At 36.1% G+C, this 25,052-nt stretch overlaps 1 protein-coding gene across 2 annotated transcripts in view; it reads left to right on the forward strand.

The window, feature by feature from the left end:
- The window catches only part of GLRA3 (glycine receptor alpha 3), a 166,152-nt gene that overhangs the window by 5,955 nt on the left and 135,145 nt on the right, over positions 1-25,052 (forward strand). The window lies entirely within an intron of this gene.

Raw genomic sequence — 25,052 nt, forward strand, 5'->3', positions numbered from 1 at the left:
TCTAACAACTGCATGGCAACCACACACATTTTAAGAAACAGAGTTTGAAATCCTCAGATGTTGTCAGAAGAGGAAGAAATAGCAAAAAATAAAATTAAATTAAAAAAGCAACTCCGTTACAGTGTATTTCTGAAATTCTTTCAGGATCTCCATACTAGAGATGTTTTTAGGAGGAAGTATTACCAGTACCTCTCAGACAATTTGATGCACAGAAGCAGTAACCTCAGTGGTACAATTAAGAATAGCATAAAATGGAAAGGTTATTAACATCCTCTGAGATAGTTTATTGCATGGAATAACTTCCAATGCAAACGATGAAGCATTCTCTAGGAGTGCATGCAAAATTTGCACACTGACAAAAATAACCAATTAGGATTTATAGACCCTGAGATATTTCTGATACTACTTTACAAACATTGCCAATATGGGATGGTTGGGTTTACATTAGAGGTAACTAGTCCATCCAATATTGTACCTAAATTTGAAAATCTCTCAAAAATATCTATAACAGGTAGTCATCCTGTAAACGTTAAAATTTCCAGCAATAAGGACCTTTTTGCCTGAAAAGGAAAATATTTATCAAACAATTTTAATGAATAAAAAACAAAATGTCATTCTGTTTTCTCCTGGACATCGGAAACTTCCTTTGGGCACATGTGCTCCCCCTCCCCAAATATTTGTTTCTGTATTTTTTTCCTTTTTTTTTAATGCTTGTTTCTTCACTTAAAATGACAATCCTGCTTGTGGAGAGTGTGCTTTTTATTTGAGACACAGTTTGAATTGATAATGTTTTCCATGTGGTTGCTCCATGCTTGAAGCTTGTATGCTCCAGTTGCAGGGTGCCTGTAACAGTCTACCTGAATCTCTTTGTAACTTCATAAAAGTCTGTGGAGCAATGACTGCATTTCCAGGCAGTGTGCAAAGTGCTGGAGAAGCAGAATCTCAACTTTCTATGATATGCCACCGTAGAGCGGGGACATGTGACATCACCTTCAAATGTGTGTTTTAGATTTTCATGCAAGTCTTGTCTCTCCTTCTTGATTGTAACTCCCATGAGGATAAGATTGTTTCTGATCTTGTTTTACTGCCATAATATTTAATTCAACGTCATGCGTGGAGTAGATGCTCGATAAACAACAGATCAGCACTGAGATGACACCTACCTACCTGTCATCTCTGTTTATCTATCTATAACTCTAGATTTGAATTTTATTTCAACCTGTGTTATTACTTGGAGTGGAAAGGGAATCTTGTGTTCAAGATATCATAAAGGCTATAAGATCAAATAAATTGCCTCAGAAGATGTTACCGGCTCTGAGAAGTTGTAAAACAGACATAAATTGGCAGCTCCCAGTGGAAAAGTGATAGATTTGCTTCTCCTTATCACCATGAGAAATTGAAATTTCTATTGTATAATGCATTATTTCTCAACCTATTTTCCCCATCATTGCCTCCTAAGGAGCCCTTTAAAGATATTTTTAGACATTTTTTTCTAATTGGCTGCATGAAACTGTAATATCACAGTACATTGTATATTTGCTCATGTGTAGTATATAGCCTTAGATACATAGAGATAGAGAGAGATCTGTGCTTTATATGTAAGAAGAATAAGATTTTTCATCCCCAAGATAAAACTCTCACCCACCCTCCTGGGGGTGATAACACCCCTCTTGAGAATGCATGCTGTAAAGGTTGCTACTTTTTATGATACTTAGACTATAGTTGTATAGTTTCATTGTTTGGAGTCATGACCTAGAAGTAAAGCAATCATTTATCTATTGATACCGTTTAAGATAATTTAATCCTAAAAGCATTAGGAAACTTTAGTGACATCTTTTTCTGTAAATACATAAAGTTCCCAGAAGCCACTAGGCTTCCATCAGTAAATTTCAAATCACAGCTGCCTCTACCAACGTCACTGTTCAATGACTTTCATAATTTCATGAAACTATTTTTTTAAAAAAATCTTGGAGATAATATCATTTACAGTTTATTTTTCTATGATTTAGACTCTGTTGACTTTCTTTTGTTTTCAAAGTAAGATAAATGAAAAAGTTCAAATTCCTTTTTAAAGTTAAATTTATTGTTGTTATAGAAAGGATCTCAACAGTTAGTACTGACATAAGGTCTGGATATTCTTCAATTCAGGAGTTCAGGGATATGTACAAAAAGCTAAGAGTAATGTTACCATTAAAATAAAAACTGATTGGGACTTCCCTGGCGGTCCAGTGATTGAGACTTCACCTTCCAATGCAGGGAGTGCGGGTTCGATCCTTAGTCGGAGAGTTAAGATCCCACATGCCTCACGACCAGAAAAGCAAAACATAAAACAGAAGCAATACTGTAACAAATTCAATAAAGACTTAAAAAAAACGGTCCACATAAAACAAAAAACTGATTGAAAGAAAATAGAGTAACAACTAAAATGCTACTAATAGAAAAGAAAGTAGGAATGATTATTAATTGGCAGTAAGGTGTCAGCAAATCATCAGAAAACGATGTTTATCTTGCTGTTTGGTTTTGGTTTGTTTTGGTTTGTTTTGGTTCATATTGGCCATACAATACTTAAGGTGGGGAATTGGGGGAAGATAAATGATGTGAACGTTGATGAAACAACCACTCAAACACCATGCATCAAATGCCTGGGAGGACCATATGCATTCTATCTGTCTGGCTAATTTCTACTCAACTCACTTTACCTTCTCGCAGAATCCTTCTCTGAGCTCCCCCAAGTCTAGGTGAGGATACCTCCTCTGTGCTTCCAGGAATACAGTACCTTTATTATTGTATATGTCCCAGGGCTGTGGTAGTGGCCTGAATACTGCCTCTAGTTCAAACCATGAAGTCCTGGAGGGCAGGGGCAGTAACATATTTCTAGTTCTATCACCAGGGCTTAAAAGAGTGTCTTGCACACTGACAGGGCTCACTCATTTCTGAAATGAAACACTCCCCCCCGCCAAAGCAGATTTACAATTTCAAATAAATAATTCTAGGCATAAATAAAAATACTATGCTGTCTTTCTTTCCTTCTAGCATTTAGGAGGAAAATTAGTGAGAGATTTGGTGCTTTGTTTTTTTTTTCTTTATTCCCAATTTTATTTGTCTGTGGTAAAATATTTACCCACTTGCCTCTTATCTCTCTTTTCTTTCACAGAAAATATTCTTCTACATTTTTCCATTTCCTCACTACTTACCTATGTCTCACTTGTTCCTATCTGGGATCTATCCCCACCTCTACAAAATGAAGCAGTACTGAGCTTCCATGTCATGATAGCTTCTTCTTTTAAACATTGGAAAAAGGGAATAGCACTTAATATGAAAATGGTTGTAGTAAATAACTATTTCATGTATATATAAAATGTATATATACATATATAAAATATATTTTAAAGCAACATATAATTTTTAATTATCTACTTTTTGTAAGATCTCTTCAGTGAAAACAGAAGACATAATTAAATGACCATTCTAAATAATAATCAAATAAATAATGCATATTCTCAATGCATAATGTTTGAATTTCTATTATGGCACCTCTCATAGTTCTGGGATCAGAATCACTGACATGTTTCCAATTTCCTAGATAAACTGAGAACCATTGATATCACAGAATATTTGTTTTTGCCTTTAATCTGTTTACTCTTATACATTTAACGTTTTAAGCCCAAGAGACTCTATAAAGGGTGGTTGAATGACAATTTCTTTTTTGCTGGCAATTGTTGAAAATGTAATCATGAATAACTACCAAAAATAGTAAAAATTATAAATATTGGGAAAAGAAAATATCTTTTTTGAAATACAAAGGAGTATAAAATTTTTATAAAGAGGCAGGGAATTTAAATGGACCGTGAACAGTTGATGGAATGTGAGTGGGCAGGAAAGAGGGAAGAGTGTTTCAGACAGAAAAAGCATCCTTAGAAAAGACAACGGGCCAGTCTCCATGTGAAATGGAGGATACGGCAAACTTCATAGTAACATCTCTACCATGGGCCCCCCAAGTTTCCCTGTCTAATAAATTCATGCTTTATGTTGTTTTAGAACTAACTTCCTGGGGAAAATCTATATGACTATTGTAGGGTGTTAGAAAACATCCGCAAATATTTATTCCAATAATAGTTTTCTCTGTTTCTAAACAAAATATTTCATTGTTATCACTTGCTTATGAGGGAATAGAATACTCACATAAGCTACTTTGTATTCACTAGTTCTGTTGATACCACTATACATATATTTTTTGTTAATTTGTATCATTTAAATGTGTATCTGAAGTCTGAGCACTGAAACTTAATTATTAGTAGATCAAATAAAACAAAAATCCAAGAAAAGGAGAGATTTATGACTTTTCCTAGTTTTATAAACAATTACATTCCTGACAAGGGAAAGAAGAATGACACATGATAAAATCGTAATGAAAAACTTAAAAGCAATCTATCTCTATAAATTCCTTTCTTATTATAAAATAATAAAACACTCTAATATGCATTAAATGATATTTTCCACCAGTTCTTAAATTGCTCCTATTTAAGAAGAGAATTACCTTTAGTCTATTAAAACACTAAGGGACCCAACTTTGTATAAGACTGCCTAGTAAGAAGAAATGCACCTTCCGTGTTTTTCTCTTGCCTTTTGTTTTATTTATTGGGAAGAATAGAGGTAGCAGAAGATTATATGGATAAAACCACTAGAAATCTCCCTTCTGCCTCATGTTGCTTCTTTCTAACAACTTTAAAACCCTTTAAAAGATTATGAAGTCTTTTTTTCCCCTCTTAAATTCCTGAAATTGGGCTTATCTCTTTCTTCCTACAAATCTTAAGTACGGTACGTATCATCAAAGACACTGAATCTACTGCAGACCTCAGTTGGTGCCTCCTGAGATTATATAGAGAATTAGTTTTATGTGTAGCCTAAATATCTCCCCCTAAATAATAGTATGTAAACTTAAAATTTTGCTCTGCTTCAAAAGACCAAAGTGTATGACATTCTTTGTGTGCCTTTGTACGGTTATATAGGTCAACTTACAGCAAAAATTACATTGGAAAAGCTTAATCACTATGAAAAAGATTCAAATTCCTGGAACATATGAAAATTCAAGCTCAAAAATACAGTAGTAAAAAGAAGATGAGATTTATCCCTCTACAGGAAGGAGCTAGTTTATTTTAGATGGTTTCTAAACTAACTTTTCTTGCCTCAGTCTTCTCTATGCATGCACTTGTGTGCACATGTGAAAACAAGTAGGAATTTAGAGAAAGAAGACTCAGGGTCAGATCTCAGCTCTGTCTTTGAAGGGCTGGGTGGCTTTTCTATACACTGAGTGATTGTACTTAACATGCTACTTTAAAAACGTAATGGGTAAAGCTGTATCCATCTATGGAATACATTTTTTTTAAATGAACACAGTCAGAAACGCACTAATCTCTCCTTAAGAGAAAATATGTACTTAGGATTACAGCTATAATTTCTCACTTCGCCTAATATCAGTAGCCTTTATTCAAAGAAACTATTTTTTTTTCTAAAATCCATTGTAGTGGTAGATGTGAAAGATGTTGAGTGGCAGGAAAATAAGGGATAAACAGACTAGCCCTTTATAGCTGTGTTAGTTCAGATTAGGTTCATTTGTGACTGACAGAAAGTGCACAATAATATTGGTTTAAGAAATATTTGTTTTTCTTTCAAAAAAAAGGAAAAAGAAAAACCATGGAAGCAACCAGACCACATCTGGAATGGGAGTTTACTGATCTTTCTATCTTCTTGTTTTGTCATTCTTAACGTAAGATTTCTTCCTTGAGATCCAAGATAGATGCTCTGATTTCAGAAATCATAGCTGCTTTCCAGCTATCAGAAGAGAAGAAGAGGCTTATCTTTAAAGGCATTTCCAAGAAGTTAAAGATTTCTCAGTTTCACTCTTAGCTTTAAGTGTCCATGTGGCCAAGTTCTGGCCACTAAGTTGCAAATGGAAGTGGCATGTTTGGCTTTTTGGAAGTGCATGCGAAGGGAGGTCCAGAGGCTCCAGCTCATATTTTACATTCACCGTTATGGAACTCAGTCTTTCAAGTGAAGCCAAAGGGAATTATTACAAGTAGGAAAGGAGCATGATCAGATTGTGTCTCAGAAATATCACTAAAGAAGTAATAACAAGGATGTAATGTACAGCACAGGGAATAGAGCCAATATTTGATAATAAATACAAATGAAGTACAATCTATAAAAATATTGAATCACTATGTTTTAAAAAATAAAAATTGATAAAAATAAAATAAGCCTCAGGCAAATTTGATATATGGATTATTAGGAACATGCATATATATGAGTGAAATATTGTCAAGGAACATATTTATCAATACGTATACATGCAAGCATATACATAATAATGTATACATTTATTGGAAGTGCATGTTTGGATATTTTTTAAGTTTTGGAGTGGGCAATTATAGAAGTTTGGAGAGCACTTGTCTAGAGGAGAGATACACAGGAAAGTGATAATACGTATGTGTATGTGTGTGTGTGTGTGTGTGAGAGAGAGAGAGAGAACTGCTTTAATGAGAACATAGGATTCACTAAGTGCACAAGAGGGCACATAACTGTTAGTGGGAGGGATGCAGCGTGGCGGCAGGACAACTTTTCAAAAGATGTGGTCCTTGAATTGAATTGTCTAAGTGAGAAGCAAAGGTGGTCTGGGCAGAATCAATTACCTGTGCAAAGATGTATGCACAAACCAGCATGAAAAATGTAGGAACCACAGCTGGTTCAGTGTGGCTGGAAGCTACATTATATGTCAGGCACGGGATGAGAGACAAGGCTGGAGAGGATGTAGGTCATATTTTTTATATAATTTTCCAGAATAAAGGGAAGTTTCCATTTTATATTATTTATTTTATTTTTTTGCCACACCACGCAGCTTGTGGGATCTTAGTTCCCCAACCAGGGATTGAACCCAGGGCCACAGCAGTGAAAGCACTGAGCCCTAACGACTAGACCACCAGGGAAGTCCCAAGAAGTTTCCATTTTAAAATGTTTCTCAAAATGTTTCAACTATACCACCTTTTACTTTTTGCCAAAATTAATTGTTTTTCAAATATTAATTTTAAAAATTGGGGTTGTATATCTTTCTTTTTTATAATATGAATCATTTCCAAATTATTATACAGAAAAAAGGGAACATGTTGATAATTTTGCAGGTTAGTTCAAGTTACTGCAAACACTGAAGAAAACTTAAGACCTCTGAAAATCTCCAAGACTTTTTCAAATGTTTCTAAACATCACCTTATTCTAAATAGTAGACATCATGGTTGACTCTTCTAATTTTCAGTGTTTAGCATTATTTTTATTTTTACCCCCTTTTTCTTATTTTTTCAATCCTAACATTTGCAGAAAAATACACAACTTGAGACCATTACCTTGATTTTTTTCAAGAGAAAGGGGAAATTTATTATTTTTCTACAACACATTATGCTGCTTATATTCAAGCAGAATGGTTGAATGTTTGTGATAAGAATAAATATTCTAGTATACAAATAAAGTATAACTATTATCCCAAAAAAGGAAGCAATATGGAGAACTTAATAGAAGGTATGTTCACAGTGAGGAGGGGAAAACTGGCCTCACGGAGAGTAGGAAATTGTTAATGCAATAGGACATTCCAAAAATGGAGAGAAAGGAGCAATATGATAAATGACCCCCCAAAAAAGTCTTGTCCGCTGCTTGGACGTGGAGGATCGAGAGAGAATGGTCTAGGATAAGCCTCATATTTACACCTTTAGTAACTGGGTGAAAAATAGTGCCACGACAAGAATAGGACATAAAAGAAGAGGCATAGCCATGTAGAAAAGTATCATAAGTTAAGTTCCAGATATGTATGGTGAATGTAATGCCTATGAGATATCCAGTTGATGGAAAAGTTCAGCACAGAGGTGAGAACACAAGACCTGGGATTAAATAAGACTGGATGGCTAGAATTCTGGGGCAAGGTTTTCCTACATTTTTTAATACTTGAGCACACATGGATGTTTCATCTCATTGTACAAACAAATAAGCCTGGTGACTCTCAGGCCTCAAGCCTGGCTCTAGCTGCCCCATCTCACACACTGCAGGCTGAGCTGTGGCTAACACAGCACATCTGTAATCCACTGGGGCTTGCAGATGTCAAAAAGTCCTTCCCTGCTGAGGGCACTGCTGCTCAAAATGTGGTCCTTTAACCAGAAGAATAACCATCACCTGAGAGGCTGTTAGAACTGCAAACTCTAGGGCTTCCATGGTGGCGCAGTGGTTGAGAGTCCGCCTGCTGATGCAGGGGACATGGGTTCGTGCCCCGGTCCGGGGAGATCCCATATGCCGTGGAGTGGCTGGGCCCGTGAGCCATGGCTGCTGAGCCTGCGCATCCGGAGCCTGTGCTCCACAGCGGGAGAGGCCACAACAGTGAGAGGCCCGCGTATCGCAAAAAAAAAAAAAAAAAAAAAAAGTACTGCAAACTCTGAATCCCACCACGATTCACTGAGTCAGAATCTGCATTTTATCCAGCCCGGCAGATGAGTCATAAAGCACATTCAGATTTGAAAAACGCTGTCTTAAAAACACCAGCTTCTAAGGGATGAGCAGAAGGAGAGGTACTGGCAAAAAAAAAAAAAAAAAAAAAAGGATGGGGATTATGATAAGAGAAAAATGAGAACACAGAGTGCGTCATACAACCAAAAAGAAAAGTTTTGGAAATAAAAGAATGATCAATAACACAATAATATCAAATGCCATAAAAACCAAAAGAAATGTGGAAGATTATAAGTAGCCTTTTGGTACAAAAATACATGTACAACTATGTTAAAACATTGAATTGTGCATTAAGGAAAGATAGATTCCCTTTTTTGAAAGAGGCTACTGCATGAGGAAGTAACAGTGGACACAGATGTGGCAGGCACTTCTTCATTTGCTTGTTTAATTTTGCTTTTACAATGAAAGGAGATTTGAGCTTTCTCACATCCTGGAAGAAAGAAGTCAGTAGATTAGGAAATGCTTAGGAAAACACAAGAGAGGTTCAGAAGAGAAAGGGCAAAGTCGCTGATGAGGTGAAAAGGAAGAGTTTTAAGAGCAGTCGTTGAAGGGTAGCTTTTGAACCAGAAGTCTTAAGTCTTTCTCTCGGACTGGAGGCAGAATGTGGCAGGTGGTAGAGACAGGAATTGTGATTTTATAATTCAGTTGCATGCTCAGTTATCTCTTTGAAGTAGGAGACAAGGTCATTAGTGGAGATAAAGATGAACAACGAAGCAGACAGGTTTAGGCTGATTTAACGGTTACAAAACACAGAATATAGCCAAGTCCACATTACCTCTGGTACTGGGCAGGCTGTGCTCCCAGCTTTCTTGGAAGAGTCGGTCCAGCCCCGTGAGAGCAAAAGCCCCATCACTCTGCAGAGGAGCGGTATGAAGCCCAGGACATGATCTTTATTCAGGCCTCGCTCATTTAGGTGGCAAAGTTGGAGGTAGAACCCACATCACCTAATTCAGATTAACTGCTTATTTTTCCAAAAGAGCACAGTGATTTCGGCTCTTCTACACTAGAAAAAGGAACGATCACATCATTCTTTAAAAGGTGAAATGTGACTCGTTCAGCTAGAATCACAGTAAGTTTTTTTTAATGAATAGTTTCATCAAAAGTATAAGAATGAGACCCACTTTCAAACTTTTTGCTCTTCTCAGGGTTCTATACATGAACACCATGTGTGGCAGTGTAGGTGTGTCCACTCACATCTCTGACCCGTTTCTTTTGCATCTTGAAAATAGGTAGTCTTTTCCTAGGAGGCATTATCTCCAGAGATTTTGTTATGCTTGATTAAAGGAAAACATATGTTCTTACAGGAAGAGGAAATAACTTCTATAATCCAGAAGCTTTTACAATCCTTTTGTTTCCTGGAAAACTGTAAATGTCTTGCCCAAAATAGTTTAGGCACCTAAGTAGAAGGAAGGTGGAAAGGGGAAGAAAGAATAGAGAATAAAGAATAGATGAGGGGCTTCCCTGGTGGTGCAGTGGTTGAGAGTCCGCCTGCCGATGCAGGGGACACGGGTTCGTGCCCCGGTCCGGGAAGATCCCACATGCCGCGGAGCGGCTGGGCCCGTGAGCCATGGCCGCTGAGCCTGTGCGTCCGGAGCCTGTGCTCCGCAATGGGAGAGGCCACAACAGTGAGAGGCCTGCATACCACACAAAAAAAAATTAAAAAATAAAGAAACTATGGTAAAATTTTAAAAAAAAGAATAGATGAATATTAGCTTTAAGTATGATGTACAGTCACTGATTGTATCTTGCTAAGCTCTTCTCACTCTTAATTTTTAAAAAGAATATAATCCAATAAAAACCTTGATGTGTAGTCTAATGTTCGCTAGAGGGAAATTGAACAACACTATACTCACTGCTATATTTACCTTTCCTTACCACTTCCAATTATAAACTCCTTTTTGCTTTATTGTTTGATTCCCTTCTTTTTTCTGTGCCATTCCTCTGTCCTTAAAGGAATGTAACGAACAGACAAATGTAGGGCTTCCTGCACCACAGGAAGAAAAATGTCCAATAACTCAAATATGCTTAAGTCAGAACACATTCCATTGAAAGGTGACATTAACATAAACATTTGTAGTCACACAAAAGGGAATATCTACCATAATCTGAATAAGTCGGTGCTCTGCTGGTTCAATATTATTACACAAAAAAACCGTAGCATGGCTCCACTTTAATATTCTGTGTACATTTCTTTTCAGGTTCAGAGACTCAGAGACTGGTGCTTTAAAAATATCATGGTTTTATGCCCTCAGTCTTATTGATTTGGGGATTTATAAAAATCCATTTTATTAGTAAGCATTCATGCAAGCACAATTAGATCAAAATAAAGCAGACTACTTCTGCTGTATTGTTTCCTTTGTAAATATAACTCAGTTAAACATCTCAAGTAAAAGGATGATTTCTGTATCACTCATTTCTGGCTTGTGGGATTACGGTGCTTTTTTCCCCTTAATTTTACTGTATTTTTATGAAATTTTTGGTACAGTGCACATAGATTAAAATGAAATTTAGAGAATGTGTTTTTTAAAAAGTTTTATGCACATTTTAAAGGTCTAAGTGGTGTTTTGTCAAATAAGATTCAGGAGGGCAACCCAATTCTTAATCAACGTTCCCCCCCATTGGTTTGATGTAATCATTTCCTAACTCTCATTAGAAAAATAGTTCTGAGACCACACTCAGTGACTTTTGGACAAGTTAAACTGGTTGAGGTATATTTGGAATATAAGGAACAAAGTGCTCTTGAACTGAATTTCAGGTTATTCACCCTTTATCAAATTGAGCTCTAGAAAGACTAGAAATTACAGTGAAGTAGTATATTAGTGCTCTTTGTTGATTTAATTCCAATGAGGTGAGTGATAGGACATAGCCTCTGCCTCAGCCCTGACGTTTCCAGCTAGCAGAGGAGATCATGGCATGTCAGTTTTACGTGTCAACAATGGAAACCAGTGATTGATAGAACCAAAGGGCCTATAAGAATTCAGCGGAGGAGAGATAATTTCCCCCTCAGACAAGCAAATAAAGGCAATGTGGAGGACATGGCATTTAAGCAAAATAACTCTAAAAATTCTTTAAGACAAACATGTAATTAGGGCACATTCTGCGTTTTGAACGATTGCCATTGAGACTCCTAGAGTGCCTTGAGTCTCTCCTGACTGAAGGAAAAGTAAAATCTACTCTTCCAAGAAGATTTTACCTTTCTAATTTTGGTTTTGTTGATGGTTCAATGTTTTTATTAAGGTTATTGTCCAGGAGCACACTGTGCTCCACAGTCAGATCAAATTCCCTGATCATTTTTCAATTGGAAAAAAAATGTTTAGAGGTGGTGAAGTACTTTACACCTCCTGGGTATGAATGTGTGTGTGTGTGTGTGTGTGTGTGTGTGTGTGTGTGTGGTGAGTGGACACAACTTAAATAAGAGGGTTTCAGAAGATCGTCTGTAGACATTATGGTCTAGAATCAGGCTAAAGGAGGAAGTCTTTTTTGGATAAGTCAGAGAGAAAAAGAAAGAATATCCATTCCTAGAAGGAAGAGAGGGTCAACAATATTTATGAGAAACATTTTATAGTTCATGATTGGCTTGAAGAAATCAAGTGCTATTTCACTGATTTGACAAAGAAAAGGTGATATTGATAACATATTTCCCATTGAATGTTGCTATCGGGATTCAGAATGTAACTAGCACTTTTTGAAAAGCTTATGTATGCAACTGCTATAACAATTGATGTTTAAAACCCCCAAATCTGTATTTATAATTTTGAATTTAATCATTATAGGTACTTAATTAAAATTAATGTCAAAGTATTTATGTGAATTAATTTTACTTATTTATAATTACTTAGGTAACACATGATTGTGTTTTCAATTCAACATTAGGAAGCCAATGTGTCCTCAGATATCGGGTGCTTTCCCTCAAATCAGCTTTATAAAATCAGTTATAAGATGATGTTATGATCCCAAATCCTTTACCCTCTTGAAAAAATTTCTCAAATTGTTTCATACTTTAGGGAGCTGAGGAAAGGATGCTGGTTTTGAAGCCCCTGGCATCCCAAGAGTACACTAAAAGTATTATTTTGTACTTGTTATTTGTTTCACTCAGTGGTATTTCTTTACTTTCTACTTCATAACACGTAGAATAACCTTATTTTGTTTACTGCTGTACAAATCTAAAGTAGGATCATATCAGAGATTAAAAAAAACACATTGATAGCTATGTAGGTAATTTTCTATTTTTATTAATACCAACAATTGTACATCAAATAGTGCTGGGGCTTAAGGAAGATGTCTTAATAATTTAAATATAGACCATAAAATACCCCCTTAAAATGGCTATATATGCCGCCCTTCAGTGTATAAATTGCATTTAGAGGTACCTTTTATCCGTATATTCATCAATTCTTGACATTACTAAACTTTAAAATTTTGACAATTGTAATGGTTATCTAGTCTCTATTTAAATGAGCATTTCTTGATTACAACTGAGTTTGAGCAAAATATCTTATACTAAATGTACATTTCTATTTCTTTTTCTATGAATTGCTTATTCATATCCTTTGCCCATTCTTCCAGTGGATTACCATGTTTCTAAATGATTAGTTGGAGTCCTTTATACAATTCAGGTGTTAATGTTTGTTAGCTATCTACTATTTAATTTGCTTGTCCAGTTTGTTATGGTGCTTCTTGTTGTGCATAAGTTTTTAATATTGATGCATTATTTCAAAGATCTGCACATTAGAGCTATGCTCACAGCCACAATTTCTTTCTAATTCTCTCTTGAACCCATTCTAATTAGGCTTTCACTTTCACCAGTTCCCTAAAACTGCACTTGTCAGGGTCATAACTGTCATCCACCTGGCAAAATGAAATGGCTAATTATCAGTTCTCATCTTAACCAACCAGTCCACAGCCTTTAGCAGTTAATCACTCCCTCCTCCTTGATGTACTTATTCTAACTGGTTTCCAGGACACGACACTCTACTGGGTTTCCTCCTACTTCACTGGCTACTCTTCCCAGTCTGCTTTGCTGTTTTCTCCTCCTCCCTCTCTTTTCCTTTCTATCTGTACTTACTCCCTGGTGGCCTCCTCCAGTCTCAAGTCTTTAAATACCATCTATATGTCTATAGTACTTTCCAAATTTGTGCCTTAAACAATTAAAAAAAAAGGATGTCATTCCTCAGACCCATAGAACTATCTGCATACTCAGCATCTAGAACATCAAATGGACATCTCAAACTGCACACGCCTGAAACCAGTCTCCAGATTTTTGCCCCAAACCTACTCCTCTCACAGTTTTCCCCATTTTGGTTAATCAAATCTATCCTTCCAGTTACTTAGGCCAAAAAGCATGTACTTCTCCTTGAACACTCTCTTTTTTACTCTAATCAGTCAAGAAATCATCTTGTCTCAAGCTTTAAAATATATCCAAAATATGACCAGTTCCCATCACCTTCAAGGTGGCAACTCAGTCTGAGCAATCATCACCTGGACTATGACAGTAATCTAACTGGTCTCTGCCAGCCACCCCAGCCCCACCTTAGTCTGGATTTAACAGATCAGTCATGGTGATTCTTTACAAATGAAAGGCAAGCCACTCCATGGATCTACTCAATGCCTTAAAAACTTCCATTTCATTCAAACTAAAAGCAAATTCGTTATAAAGACTCATGCCCACACATGATTTGTTGTTCCACTTAATCCTTTGATCTGATTTCTCACTATTATCCCCCCCTGCTGACTCGGTTCTAGTCCCTTCTGGTTCTGTGAATACATCAAGCATGCTCCTGGCTTAGACCTTTGCGCTGGTCGCTCTCTCTGCCTGGAATAAATACTCTTTCCTCAGGTACTCAGGTGGCCAACTCCCTGACCTCCTTCCACACCTGGATGAAGCATCCCTTTCTCAGTGAAGCTTACCCTAACTACTCTACTTAAAATAATGCTAACCCTCACATCCTATCACTTCTGATTATCTTTTGCTTTGCTCTGAATTCTCCTTTCTTTCAAAATAGTACATAATTTACTAATTTGTTTCAGTTCTTGCTAACTATGTTCCATTTTGCTAGAATGTAAGTTCATGAAGATAAAGGATTTTGGTCTGTTTCATTTGTTGCTGAATTCAAGCCCCCACAGCAATGCTTGTCATGTTGTACATTTTCAATATCTAACAAAGAAAAAGAGTAAGTGTGGGTACTAAGTAAATCAGCCTTTCCTTTTTGTCTTGCCTTGTCTATGACAAGTTTTAAACACATTCTTTTATATTTTTAATCCTTTACTGCAATCTTTTTTCAAACTATACTTTGCCTATGGATTAAATAAACAAATGGTATAGAGCTTTAACATTGTCCTTAGCCCTTCTCAATCCCATCTTCCCTGTACTTAGCTGTCCTTCCTAAGAGCAACCATTTTTAGATGTCTGTGTGTTTTTCTTATTCTGAAGGTCTTTTCCATACATCTGAATAATATTCTTATATTATTATTGTTTTACATTTTGTTTTCTTTCAATTTTCTAATTGTCTTATTTTGTCTTTACTTACATTAAATGCTTCTCCAGACCCACTTTTTTCCCCTCACATTCTTAATCCTACCATTTTGTCTATGCAATATACTCTAAGTTTCACGGCCTCTGACAGCAAAATGGCCTTACTATATTTCTCTCTTCTTCTGATCAAACCAAAATGTTTGTTTTCTGAGCCTTTTTGCATAGATCTCATCTGAGGAAATCCCATTATTACTTTCTAAGTTGTATCAGCTCCTTCCAGGATTCTACTGCTTGGTTTACTTCCTCATTTTGCTACAGTATATTCTCCATGATTTTCCCAAGAAAGCATTTATGCAGGTAGACTGTTCCATTACTTGAATTTGGGACTGCTTAATAACTTCTCCTTTGATTCATAGATTGGCTGGTCCGCTGGATTGGAAATATGGAAGAAAAACCATTTTCACCGAGAACTCTGACGGCTTTTTCTTGTTGTCTTGTAGCATGCATAAATGCCCATTTGCCTAAAACCAGTCTGGTCTCATTCTTTTGTGCATTCCTTTTTCTTTCAAAATCCTTCAGGATCATCTCTTAAATCTTAATGTTTGGCAATTTTGCAATAATAGCTCTAGACATAATTCTCTATTAGAACTCAGTGGGCTCATTCACTTTGAAAATATGTGTTTTTATCCATTTCTGAAAATTCTCCTCCATGGCTCTCTCTCCATCTTGTCTTTCTATTCTGTCCTCTCTTCTCATCTTCCAGAACTTGTAAGAATCTCTAATTTGCTGACATCTCCTTCCTGTTGTCTTTTAATTAAAGTTTATACCTCTTTTGTTATTGGATATTATTTTAATGAACGTTGCAAGAAAGAGGAAATAAATACACATGCTTGCTCTTGAACTATTTTAAAATATATCATTTAATTATTTACATATTTATATTTAGAGCTTTAATCATCTGAAATTCGTTTATATTCAGGCTATGAAATAGATCAAGTTTATATTATTTTTGCCAACAGATTGTTGGTTGTCCCAGCACTGCTAGTCTGAAGTAACTGTTCCCTCTGCCTAGGATGTCCTTCCCTCTGCTCCCACTCAGCTCACATTTCAATTCCTTAGAAAGTCTTCACCAACCATCCCATCCAACATGGACTCTCTCATTTATTTTTTTTCATCATCCAGGCTATTTTCTCCTGAGAACATAGAACAATCTCTAGTTATCTTGATTACTTATGTGTTTGTTTTTTACTGTCTGTTTCTTCTACCATATTGTACATTCCTTGCCCACAGAGACTTGATTGGTATTTTTACCTACTGTATCTAGTGTCTTCAAGTAACTTTTTTTTAGCATGTACATATAACTAAATGAGCACAGAAATATGTGATTTGTATGTATATGTGTATCTATATACATGAGTATATAATCTATATAAATGTGTATATATTCAGGTATATGGATACACATATAAATAATATATGTGCACACATATATCTATGCATATATATACATACATATATATGTTAGCTATTAAATAACATATAGAAGAACAAACACTCTTCTTTGTCTTATCTTGGCAATCTGCTCATTTTACTCCTCCATAGGAATTTTGAAATTTTTTGTTTGGTTTATTCTTAGATTTTTAAAAACTTGCTTTTGTTGTTGTTTGGGGGAATTAAACATACTTTTAAGGAAATACTTATTCATACAGCTATCAGTGTAATGATGTATGTGTATGAAGCTACAGATTTAAGTTTACAATTTTAAACCTAATTATTGTAAATGCTTGATTAACATCTTTGAACTTCTCAGATTAAAATAAATGATTTAAATGTTTAAATGGAATAAGAACATGGACTATAAACTTCAGAAGTCTTTGCTATAGTTTGCACCTGACCTTTTCAAGGAAGACATCTTTTTCTCTAAGAGAAAATATGAAGTGGCATCCAGACAAAGACTCTATGTGCCCAAAGAGACAGTGATATTCTAAATCAAATAAAGGGTGGTTTTATTGTTCTCTGGAGCTACACTAAAGTTGCAAGATTTGAATCACTGACTTTGTCAGGTAACATCACTGGGGAAACATATCTTTACTTGGACTACTCTCTTGAAGACCTAACTTCCATGAAAATAACAATAATAAATTATATGATCTATTGAAGTTTACTCAGTTCCAAATCTTCCTGGTTTAAAAAAATACGTTGTTTATCCATCTCATCATATATTTCAAGTACTATTTTTACTCCTCTATTGCAAAAATATTTATATAATATCTCAGTGATTTTATATAATGTCTCAGTATATTTATATGATATCTCAATGAGTGTTCCAGGATTTAGGGGTATAATAGTAAATAAACAGGGCTTCCCTGGTGGCGCAGTGGTTGAGAGTCCGCCTGCCGATGCAGGGGACATGGGTTCATGCCCCGGTCTGGGAAGATCCCACATGCCGCGGAGCGGCTGGGCCCGTGAGCCATGGCCGCTGAGCCTGTGCGTCCGGAGCCTGTGCTCCGCAACGGGAGAGGCCACAACAGTGAGAGGCCCGCATACCGCAAAAAAAAAAAAAAGTAAATAAGCAAAAATCCCTGCTCTTATGAAGTTATCTTCCAGTAGAGGAAAACATAAAAATAAATAAGTGAATGAATAGTATTTTATCTAATAATATGTTTTATGGAGAAAAGTAAAGCAGAAACAGGGAAGAGAGAAACTGTGAGAAGGGAAGACATTTTCTTTTTTTAAATTAATTTTTATTGGAGTATAGTTGATTTACAATGTTGTGTTAGTTTCTGCTCTATATCAAAGGAAGTCAGTTGTACATATACATATATCCATTCTTTTTTAGATTCTCTTCCCATATAGGTCATTACAGTGTATTGAGTAGAGTTCCCTGTGCTATACAGTCAGTCCTTATTAGTTATCTGTTTTATATATAGCAGTGTGTATATGCAGAAGGGAAGACATTTTCAAGGAGACCTTTTGAGTGAAGACTTGAAGGTGACGAGGGAGCCATACAGTGGGATCTAGAGGAGATTGGTTTAGGCAGAAGGGGTGGAATGTGGGATGGCCCTTAGGTGCCAGCATACTTACTAAAAGTTTTCAAAGAAACCATCCAGTAAAATATCATTGCAAATTTTTGTTTTTCAATATAGATAACCTATGATATTGGATATGTGTCTCTTAGATGTTTTAAAACCATGCTTTAATTCAACAGGTCCAAAATTGAACGCATTATCATAACTCTCAAAGCTGGTCCCCCTTTTCCCACTGTCCTATAGCAGTGAATGATATTTCCATCCATACAGTTGCTCTAGCCAGAAAGCTATGTCGATATCACTTAACTACTGCTGCATAACACATTATCCTGAAATTTAGTGTGCTAAAACAACAATGAATGTTCATTGCATGGGTCAGAAATTCAGGAACAGCTTAAGTAGATGTTCTAGCTCAGAATCTTTCATCGGTTACTGTCAAGATGTCAGCCATGGTTGCAGCCAAGTGAAGGCTTGACTGGTGAAGAGAATCTGATTTCAAGTTGGCTTAGTCAAATGACTGGCAACTTCGTGAATCTTATTGGTAGAAGCTCTCGCTTTCTTCCATGTAGCTACTTGAGTGGCTGAGGGAAGAGTGAATGACCCAAAAGAGAGCTGGGTGGAAGTAGCAATGCATTTTATGATCAAACTACAGAATTCATGTCATCAAGAATTCACTTTGTGTAGACAACATCCAAGAGGAGGAAAATTAGGCTCCACCCTTTGAAGGGAGGTGTGTCAAAAATTTAAATAAGCATTTTTAAAATCATTGCAATCACACTTGAAACATTTTCCTCATTCCCAACCAGTACCAAACCATCACTAAACTTTGTGGATTTTATCAGTGATATATATATCTCTTAGATTATTCTACTCTCTCCAACTCCACTACAATCAAAATTACTCACACTATCCTCAGCTCTCACTTGGACCGCAGGAATTGTTTCCAAATGGGAGCTGTAAAGACAAAAGTCCAAAATGTGATCCATGAGGCACTGCATGATTGGGTACCTACAGCCATCTCCAGCCTAATTTGTTTTTACGTTGACACTTTCTGTCTCTATTCCAGACACACTAACATTCCTTTAGTCTCTGTCCTTCCCATGACAACACAAGTTCTAAGATATTTTCTCTTGTATGTCTATTCAGTCTTTTTCTGCCTGAAATTCTGGACTACTATTTCAGCAGCCCCTCCTCCTAGGAGTGTTCACTGAATTTACACAAATTGATAGACTTCTTTTGATTATTTAAAATCTTGCTAGAATACCAGAACTGAAATAAAACTATTAAACTAAAGACAATATAAAACCAGAATTGCTTTAAATATTCATTCAGTAGTTGATTTCTGAAAACTAAATGTCCTGAATAAGAAGTTATTTAAGGAAAAGTGGTAAACAAGTGTATCAGTTAGGGCCCCTATAATTATACATTTGCAATATGACTTTGAACTTCTCTTACTAAGGTGCCTTCAACCATGAATTGAATTCATAAGCTAGGATGGGTCCATCAGATTTTTTCTTTATGGTGCTCAGTATTTCCTGAGTTTGTTGGTATTTTCTACACTTGGTTTTCATGATATACTGTTATACCATTTAGGGCCCTTTTACATTAATTAGCTTGAGTGAATTTCTCTTTATTTCAATTAAAAATATCCCTGACCAAAAGAGTCATGTTATCAAAGGCAAAATCCAAACATTGGCATAAGAATTTGACATTTTTTGAAACATATGTGTAGAATATGTTGTTTGTTTTACTGCAATTTTCTGTGAAAAATGTGTGCCACTTTTAAATCTCCATTTTTATACTGGTTAAAGAATATCTGGCTTGCCCAACGTGAAACAACTAGTTAATGACAAAACTAGAACAAAATGTAAGCCTCCTGGCTGTCCATCTGGAGCTTCAACCATTCTACTATGATGATTTTCATTTAATTATCTTGGGGACTGGACACATAATAGAAACTATTGAGTCTATTCTAAGTAATTTTCAATGTTTCTGAAATGCTTAGTTTTCTTTAAAATAAGTCATTAAGAAGCTACAGATCAGTGAGTTAATTAGCTGTGTTATGGCCTTTTAGATTTTTCAGTTGAAATAAGCTGATGTCAAAACTATAAAGAAGTAAACTATTACCCATGAGAATAGACAGTTTCCATAGAAGTTATAGTAGAAGTTATAACAATTAGCATGAGTTTTGAGCACAGCATTTTGAAAGCATTTAGTAAAAATGAGTGACTTTATGATAAAAATAAATTTTGTAGATGAAACAAACAAACTTGTATAAAGATGAGAGTTAAGAAACCTCAGATGACTACACTATCTATCCCTGTCATCTACCTTTACTGGAGTCCTCCTTCTCCACCTATCCTAGCCCTCCACCTCCTATCCCTCACCTATAACCCTATATTAACCCTTCATATACAAACACGCAAACAGTATGCAACTTATCACCTACTAAGTCCTAATTTATGTAAGCACCGAATGTAGAAACCACTGCAATCAGGTCTGGTTAAAAAAGCACCCATCACATTCTAATCGACAACTCTCCAGTTCCACCATTAAATGACGATCTTCAGACATATAGCTTTGCTTTAATGTTCTCTTTCAGATTTCTATATCCTGATTTTCCCCTGTGTCTAAATATTTGCTCTAGGTTCTTCCCTGATTATTCATAAGCATCACTCCTAACTTGGGCAGGAGGACAGAAGGATGAAAATGTTGGACACTCTCTGGTGTATAATGTTTGACCTCTCCATCACTATATTTAGTTAATTCATTTCAAAAATACTTATCCAGTTATTTACTGTGGATGCTCTGGATTACTTCTGGGGCTATTAAAACACATGCAACAGTCATGAGTTTTGCTTAAATAGAAGATCCTATAAAGTCAGAGATAGACATTGATGGATTAATCTTATTAAAAATACAATTACAATTGTAACAAGTGCTGTTAATGAGATACAAATTTGATAAATATTGTAACAGGATTTTGCAAAGTGAGATGGAATAGGTAAGGCTTCCTGAGGAAATGATGCTTAAACCAAGATCACAAAGATAAGTAGAATTTAATTAAATGAATAGAAGACCAATGAGTATTCCAAAGGTAATGCCTAGCGGTAGGTTGTACCAGAGGAGCTGAAGAGGATATGGTGAGATGTGGTTGGATTATGGATAAAATTATAAGGTAGGACCAACTGGAAGGATATGATATGTGGTATACAAGAGGAGTCAAGAGTTATCAAAGATTTTCCACCTGAGAAATGTAAAGATTTTTTTTTTTACCATTAACCAAGTTTGAAAAGAATGGAAGAGAAACAAGCTTGTGTGGGAATAGCAGGAGTTTGATGTATGTTTGCTTTTATCAGACAGCTAGGTTGCTAGCAATCTGTGATTATTTTATTCCAGTTTCAGAAACTGAGACAATTCCAAGCTACGCTTAGCTTCCTGCTAAGACTTGTGTATTTCTGATTCATTCTTACTCAGCAGCTGTAATTCTTTGTGATCTCAGACCAACTCATAGGAGTTCACGCCTTTTTCCCCCCTAAAATCCATAAAGCTTTCAAAACTTGTACACAGATTGTTAACCACTCAGCTGGTACTCTGAAGTTTATTGCCATCCTTAAGGGAAACTCAGTTCTGTAAGTTTCCTTGTCTTAGATCTTAGCCATGTGACTTTTCACTGTGTTTTTAGCTCTCTGATGCACAGTTTTGTTTTCTTTTTAACCTTGTCTAGTGTTTTCAGTGGAAAGTTTAATTTGATTTAAAATATTGGCTTATAGGGATTTCCCTGGTGGTGTAGTGATTAAGAATCCACCTGCACGGGTTCTAGCCCTGGTCCGGGAAGATGCCACATGCCGTGGAGCAAATAAGCCCGTGCGCCACAACTACTGAGCCTGTGCTCTAGAGCCCGTACGCCACAACTACTGAGTCCGCGTGCCACTATTACTGAAGCCCATGTGCCTAGAACCCATGCTCCACAACAAGGGAAGCCACCACAATGAGAAGACCACGCACCACAACGAAGAGTAGCCCCTGCTCGCCGCAACTAGAGAAAGCCCGCACGCAGCAACGAAGACCCAACACAGCCAAAAATTAATTAATTAATTAATTTTAAAAATAGAATAAATAAGATTAAAAAATAAAAATAAAATATTGGCTTATAAACTTAATATCTGAGTGGCCTGGGAAAAAACCTCTTTACCTTAGTGTCTTCATCTGTAATACATAGGTAATAATATCTAACTAGAAAAGTTGTTATGAGAATAAAATGATACCGTATATATACACGAATCCTGTGCCTGAGAGATCAGGAAGCAACTACCATTTTTATTGTTAGGTGAATTTAAAATAACCCAGGCCTCATCAAACTGCAGAGAGAAATGAGATCACTTTGAAATGATAATCATATTTCACTGGCACATTGCTCACAGTGGGAAGAATCAAGATCTCAGTACCCTTTTAATTTTGAGTTATTTCTCTGAGCCCCCAAGGGTATTCTAGAATAGTCCTTTTATACTCTTCCACTTTGGCCACTTTTTAAAATAATTAATATCAAACTATCAAGTTAAAGCCTGCTTCACTGCCTGTGTCATCATGGCAAACACTTCATCCTCTTCTGAGGCGGGATGCTTTAGCGTGAAATACTCAAAGCATCACGTATTCTCAGATGTTTCAGTTTCTCTTTAGTTCTCCCATAAAGAGACTAAAGCCATAAAGAATTGGAAAGAATGCTCATCTCTTCAATTCTGGGTTTTATTTTTCAAACTGTGGGCTTGAAATATCAATTGCTTATGTCTGCAGCTCAGAAAGTTCCAAATAATAGTAACTGTGACAATTTTTTTTTCACTAAGAGTTGTAACCCCATAGGACTGGTTTATAAAGCTAGAGAATACATAGTCAACTGTCTTTCCCCCTTATACCCCAAACCTTCTCTGCCTCAAGAGTCTGGGCACTGATTTATTCCCCATAAGTCACTGTGCTTCTGTGCAAATCAACTCATGAAAATAGATGCACAGAGATTTGTGGCCCTCATGCCAAGACTCATCTCAAACCCATATTACGTTTCCTAGCTACAGCTTTCATATTTTCTCTCAATTTTAAGGTGCATTTAGCAGAGTGAAATAAGTATGGACAATTATATTAAATCCATCTTTACAGCATCTCTATTTAGTAGTTATTTCTGCCCTCCAAAAGTGGACATATTTTACTTGTCTCATTAAAGAGGAGGGGAGGGGATAGAAGGGGAGGGGCAGGGACTTATCTTTTTGATGGATTTTGATATTTGACTTTAATGCTTAAAAGAAATAGGCTTCTGCCAGTCTCTCAGAAATTGAAGTCTCTGAACTTTCAAGTGACAAGTCATTATAAAAATAAGAATTATAAGATTCTTAAGTGAAAAATGTATTAATTGATGGGAATGTGTATGAGCCCACTTAGAGTTTCCAAGAAAGTTCATAGTAAATTCAGTACTTGGTACAGCGTAGAAAAGACAAGCCAAGTGTGGGAGCCAGGCAAATTCATGCAGAGATTGTTTTGAGATTTTCATAAATAAAAGACTTCTAAAATATCCAAAGATGCTTCCTTCAAAAGTACTATCACGAGTCATTTGCTAACAACTTAGTAACTTGCTATAAATATGTTGAAAGACGAGGTATAGACAAAAAAAAAATGGACTTCATAATAAAGTTTCTTACCCAAAATCCATTCCAGGGACTTCCCTGGCAGTCCAGTGGTTAAGACTTCTTCCAATGCAGGGGATGCGGGTTCGATCCCTGGTCCGGGAGCTAAGATCCCACAAGCCTCAGGGCCAAAAAACCAAAACATAAAACAGAAGCATCGCTGTAACAAATTGAATAAAGACTTTTAAAATGGTCCACATCAAAAAAAAAATCTTAAAATAAAACAACCCGCCCCCCAAAAAATCCACTCTAAATGCAACTTAGATTTCTTCTTACTGCCTCCCCCTAACCTGAGTTTTTTTCCTTTTAAGAAATTTTCTTTTTATACTGGAGTATAGTTGATTTACAATGTTGTGTTAGTTCCAGGTGTACAGCAAAGTAATTCAGTTATGCGTATACATATATCTATTCTTTTTCAAATTATTTCCCGTTTAGGTTATTACAGAATATTGAGTAGAGTTTCCTTTAATCAGAGATAAAGGCTTACAAAGCAATATGGAACCAGAAGAATAGGGAGAGAAGAAGCTTCTGTTTAGAGAGAAAGCAAGAAAGACAGAATGAAAGTTATTGAGAAGATAAGTGATTTAGAATGTCCAGAACTAGATATATCCTCTAGAACAGGGCAAGAGTTAATAGGTGCTGTTAACTGTGATACTATACTTTCAGAAATATTGTTCTCACATTACCATTGATATTGGATTTTACCGTTGTGATTATGAATTACTGAATATATGTGTGTGGTAGACGATTTAATGGTGATGGCTCTAAGGTTTATTTTCCCTTCTTATTAAATATTCTGGGAGGAGGAATTTAATAACTTGATACTGCTGAGAGTGACCACAAAGGTTCAGGGTTTGGCGTTGCTCTAAGTTGAGTGACAGAGCTGGGAGGATGTGATGACTGACAATCACCAGGAAGTAACATCAGGTTGAATATAAATATTTCAAACAGATATGTGTTCAGGAAGCCTGCTTCACTTTTCTGAGCAAACTCTGTGGATAAAAAGAATCATTTGATATTAGCAAGTAGGCCTAGAACTTCTGGGGACCAACCTAGGTAAATGAGGAGCTGGTCGGGGGTTCAGTCATTTGTGGGCTTCTAGGATGAGCAGCTGCAGAAAAAGGAAAATGTTTGAATGAAAAAAATACAATAACCCTTTAACTTTCCTGGACACAGGTTCTCATCCCATAATAGCCGACTGCACAGACCACATTTATGGTAATTTCTCAAACTCTATGCACAAATTTTAGGTCTGAACAGAATGTACTGTATATGAATGACACCAAGTGAAAGCAGAATGAATTTAACTGAGTATGTTACTAATATAGGAAGCACTCACTC

Source organism: Mesoplodon densirostris, chromosome 6, assembly GCF_025265405.1.
Source record: "Mesoplodon densirostris isolate mMesDen1 chromosome 6, mMesDen1 primary haplotype, whole genome shotgun sequence".
Lineage (NCBI taxonomy): Eukaryota > Metazoa > Chordata > Mammalia > Artiodactyla > Ziphiidae > Mesoplodon > Mesoplodon densirostris.